We start from the raw sequence: 6,000 nt of genomic DNA on the forward strand, positions 1-6,000 counted from the left end.
TTGTAAAAGTATATGCAAATACCAAAATCAACATCAACAAAATAGAACCATCTATTACAACCATCATGTATAAAGGATCAGCATATACTGCACATCAAAATGAACCAACAAAATAAAACCGTCAAATTATCCATAGCATGTTAACAAAATAAAACCATCAAATTATCCATAGTATGTTAACAAAATCAAACCATCAAATTTTCCATCAATTAACCTCAGCTATTTCTATGGCTTACGATTTTGCTTGGATAGATCTCTAAACTTAGCCTTTTTTGTGTTCCTACTTTCCTGAGTCCCACCAATAGTTTCCTTATTGTTGCTTCCCTTCCTTTTATTGGTACACTTGGTTGGGGCAGTCACCATGGTTTCCTCTCTCATACCAGGCTACAATGCATAAAAAATATAATTAAAAAGCATGTCACCAAAATACAATAAGCATAACAGTTTAAAATTTGGTAACTTACATTCAAAATTTGAATCACTGTTCTCTCATCAGTGTATATCCCAATCCCTTGCACAGCTTGTTTTCCCTGCTACGAAGTCTTGTAAGTATTTGCTGTGTTGAAGAAGTTGGCATGGTGGGAGGAGTTGGCTGTGCTGAAAGAGTTGGTGCTTCAGAAGCAACAGTTTGAGGAGTTGGTGGAGCAGGATCAAAAGGAGCTAATGTAGCAAGAGCTGCTGAAGCTGGTGGAGCAGGAGCTACTCGAGCTGGTGGAGGCATACTATGCAAATTTAACATGTTAGTAGTTATCAAATTAGCCAAAAATTGCATTAAAATTCTTAGTCATCAAAACACTTACAGCAGATGAAGTTTGACATCTTTTAGAGTTGTGTCTAACCATGGAAAACTTGTGGCACTTTATCTTATTCCTCTTTTATCTCTCCTTTTTCTCTCACTCTGTTGTTTTTTTGTCCCCAAGTATTTTCGTTGAAATGGGGGGTCAATTGGTCTCATATCAGTTTTCAACCAAAATATCTCACTTGGGATAGTAGGCAATACAAAGCCATACAATTTTTCAAACACATCTTTTTTAAACCCCTTATAACAAAATAAAAAAATAAGCTTTTTTCCACAAAATGGCTACAAAAGCATGTGGATATGGGATGCCAGTGAGATCCTATCTCGTACAACTACATAACCACTAAAATAAGTCTACAACTACAACATCACCAAATTTTGTCACTTCAAATCCTTCTGCTCTATTCCATTTAACATGACAGTATTCATTTGGATACTCTTATGTAACTTCTCACATATTATAGGACATAATTGATCATTTCAATTTTAAAATTTGGCCATATTTTTTACAATCCTCCCCATTACATACTACTTGATTTTTTCTAACATGGAAATTATAGACATTAACCTAGCTCCTAAAATTATTGTCAATTACATCACATATAGACCTACTAGAAAAAAAAAACCTTTGACTATTTCTCAGTATTAATCCTAAGTAGACTTACCTTAGAACTATGTTTGATAAGGTTAATCTTTTCGATGTGATCTTCAAAGTCAGCAGTTATGTATGATTTGCATGCTCTCCAAAATGCTTGTTGCAGGTCTCCTCTAGGATTGTCTTTCCTCCAATTAGTATATAAATGCCTTGTACAAACTCTATGCTCAAACCTTGGTAACAACTCAAATATCTCATCCATCAATCTCTAAATCCAAACAAAAACAATGGTATTAAATGGCTGATTCAACAAATTAAGCATAATATGACAGAATTACTTAAGTAATGTCTCTAACATACCTTTTTTTTATTAGTCATAAACGTGAATCTAGAACCATCACCAATTTCTAAATCTAAAATAAGATTTTTAAGAAACCAACACCATATTTCTCTACTTTCATTCTCCATAACTGCCCATGAAATAAGGTAGATTTGGTCATTCCCATCTCTCATCACAACAGACAGAAGTTTCCCATTGAATCTTCCCTTCAAAAAGCATTCATCCAGACAAATAAAAGGTCCACAACACTCCAGAAACCCTTTTCTCAAAGCACTAAACCCTACATAAAATATCTTAAACTTGGGAACCTCAGTAGGGGTTGGTCTTTCTACCATAACCTTTATATTTTCATTCAAATCTACCTTTCTAATTGCATTTGCATAGTCCCATGGTCTATTAAAATCATAACTTACCCTTCTATTGATCTCTTCCAATGCCTATCTCCTAACCTTGCTGCATGTACCCCTACTCAGATCAACTTTCAACTCTTCATTGGCTAGTTTCTGCATCTCAATTAGCTATAGCTTTGGAATCACTCTAATTGTACTTAAGAAATGTTCCCCATTAAACTTGTAAGATACCCTTTTGTTCTTAAAAATTATAGAACACTTGTTGGTTTCTATGAATGTTTTTATCTTGTAAAACCCATCATTATTATCTGTCGCAACATATATTCTAAAAAGGCACCCATCTTCCCTACACCTAGCCCTAGTCCTCCCCTTTTCATTCCTAGACAATATCAAACCTCTTTTTTACTACATACTTTGCTAAAACAATTTTAAATTTCTTTGGTCGCCTAAACACCATACTAAGCTCTAAATGTAGGAATGGGTTATTAGGATCAAAACATACATGTCTACTTCTCCTACAAACTACCTCACCATCTGAATCACTTCCATAAAACCCAAAATCTGATGAATCAACATAATCAGTTCCCCCATTTGATGGGTCTGAAACCTTACCATTTTTCTCTCCTCTTTCACTACCTTCAACTACCTTTAGACCCTCATTATTAACCATATTGCTCATTCTCTCTAGTTTTTTTTTTGCCTTATTTTATATACTAAGCTTTGATATTTCTCACCTTTTCTTCCTCAAATTCTACCCCTAAAGCCCTTTCATTGCTCAATGAGTTGTTTGTATCACTAGCCCCACTACTTTCAAAACTTTCCTCACTCTTAGCACATGCATCACTACTCCCACCCAAGTCTGGTCCCACATTAGATTCCCCACCTAACTCTGTAAATGTTGCCCCAGCCCTACCATTAACTCTCTAATTAAAATTTAATTCTTTATTAAAATGTGATTCCTGAACCTCCAATATTTATATCCTTTTTCCTAGTGGCAGGCAGCAATATGGTATCATCAACAACATCAAGTGTGTCTACCTCGTGTTCAACATATACATGTATGGACCTTCTTTTTCTAATATGGTGAATCATTGCTATGAATAATTTTAGGAAAATCGAGTTTAAAAAACACAACGAAAAATGAATTTAGGAAAAAATCTGAGTTTTAAAAAAAATCCAAAACAAGAACCTGGTTATGATATCTGAAGTAATAAACACTTAATCAAAATTGTACCTTTTTTATTCATCTAGGATGAACGCTTCGACCGAGTAGTCTTCTCCGCTATCCTCAATCTCAAGTTTTTTGAGTGTGGGCTCGCTTCAAATTAGAAAAAGATTACAAAAATTACTAGTGGGGTAATTTCCCAATTTCTCTGAACTTTTGGGTTAAGTTCTAAATAACAAAAATATCTCTAGAAATTTTCTAAAATAATTTCTTCAGAGAATTTTCTCTCTACAACTTTCTCTTGAATTCAAGTGTGTGTAAATAATGTCCCAAGTCTCTTTTTATATAAGGAGAGTTTAAAAAATCCAACTATGATTAAACTTAATCACTTTAATACTAAGTTAATATAATATTTATCAAGATATATATTAAACTAAATTTAATATTAAATATTATTAAATTAATAGAATATTTTTCTACAAAATAAACATTAAATTTAATTTAATATTAAGCTAATCACTTTAATATTAAATTAATAAAATACTTGTAACACCCCGAACCCGAAACCGACACCGGAGTCGAACACGAGGTGTTAACTGACTTTAACCCCTTATAAAATTTATTTTCCAGACACTGCCCAATCTGTGTACTAGTCGTTTTAAAAATCATATCTTGAGTTTCGTAACTCGAAAATCAGTTTCGTAATTTTTCCCAGAAACTAGACTCATGTGCCCATCTATGTATTTTTTTCTAGAATTTTTGGTCTGGCCAATTAGTACAGTTTATTAGTCAAAGTCTCCCAAGTTGCAGGGGTCGACTACACTGACCTTTGCCCATTACGACTTGGATATCTCCCTGCACGGGGCTTCAATACTGATGCCGTTTGTTTCTATGAAAACTAGACTCAGAGAGGAATCTGTACATATATGGTACGACCCCTAATTATCTCTGGTTAATTTATAATGAATTTCCAAAGTCGGAGCAGGGAATCCAGAAACCGTTCTGGCCCTGTCCCACAAAAATCTGATTATCTCTTAATATTCTGCCCATATGATCTTTTCGTTACTTCCTCATGAAAACAGACTCATCGAGCTTCGATTACATAATTTATTCATCAATTAATTCCACTCCTACTATTTTTAGTGATTTTTCAATCTCATGACACTGCTGCTGCCAGCATCTGTTACGAAAGTAACTAGGTCCATTTCATGCCTACCCTTGATCCAACTCAATCGAACATTCGTGCCATTTTCGCATGGCTTAAAGTTTACATGCCAAAGTTCAAACACAACGTAATAGCTTATACATGCCAAAATGTTCTTCTAAGCCAACTAAGAAGAAAGTCCCAAAACTTGCTATCCGGTGTGATGACTTCGATGACGGCCTGACCCCGCAAAAATAGATGAGTCCAAGCAACCTATAATGGGTGACAAGGAAACACCGAGTGAGTTTATAACTCAGTAAGTCATAAGCAATGCACTACCATCCATCAATAACATTATCACAAGAGGAAACAAAATGGAACGAGACAATTTACTCCATCCATACCGAACCATACCATAGTTCCTCCAACCTATCGATTCAATTTCATATCAATTCATGCATTCACATTCCATATACTCATCAATAGGACATTGAAGCATTTTCATAAATCAATTTATTTTCGTTACAATCAACGACTAAACGGCCTTTCACCCATCCTACGATAAATTTTATGTACGTGACTTCAAGTATATTTGTCACATAGGTTCAAACTTACCGAGCTCAACACCAAGTATAAGCATAGCACCTATTAGCCATGTACTCAAGACACTTACCCGATCCGCTGTCCGCGATCGACTCAATAGTGTCGCACACATAGTGTCCATAATGATTCACGAATGTATATTGAGTCCGCACACTCAGTGCTATATAATCAACTCGCACACTTAGTGCTACGTAATCAAATCGCACACTTAGTGCTACATAGTCAAACTCGCACACTTAGTGCCGCATGGTCAATTCGCACACTTAGTGCATCATATTCGTTTCGCACACTTAGTGCAACATAGTCAAATCGCACACTTAGTGCTGTACAATTTAATCCCGCGCACTTAGCGCCAATCTCATGGTCATAAATGGTTATACCCGCACGTTTAGTGCCGAGATCAACAACTCAGTACATCTTACCTCTTTTCTTTTCATTCAACAATTTCATCATCACATACGTACATGCATATATATATACGTATATTTATTCATTCCATTCAGCATCAATACATAAACGTTATGACCATTTGAAATAATACCAACTACATGCTTAATGACTTACCTCGTGTTGGGTAAGACGGTTCCAACTCGGCTACTCGATAACCTTTTCTTTGCCTTTGCTCGATTCACCTCCTTTAACTCCTTGAGCTAAATCAATAATTTAACTAGTTTAACCATCTTGCTAAACATTCATTCTTCAATTGCACATGCATATGTATGTTTATATATTCGGCAATGACAATGGTAACTTAGCAACCCTTAATTTAACTTATAATTGTTCGTAACACATTTAAAGCATCCACTCCATTCCATCATTTTAAAGCACATACATTACTCAATATTATCCAAATTCACATTCGGCATTTCCACAAACACACATGCCGATTTCATTCACTCATCTCTAATGTTAATTAAGAAATGCCGAATGTCACCAACTAAATGGCATACACACACACCCACATGTATAAAAGTCATCCACACCACCTATAGCTCATTCGGCCT

The sequence above is a fragment of the Gossypium hirsutum genome, chromosome A08 (genome assembly GCF_007990345.1).
Source record: "Gossypium hirsutum isolate 1008001.06 chromosome A08, Gossypium_hirsutum_v2.1, whole genome shotgun sequence".
NCBI lineage: Eukaryota > Viridiplantae > Streptophyta > Magnoliopsida > Malvales > Malvaceae > Gossypium > Gossypium hirsutum.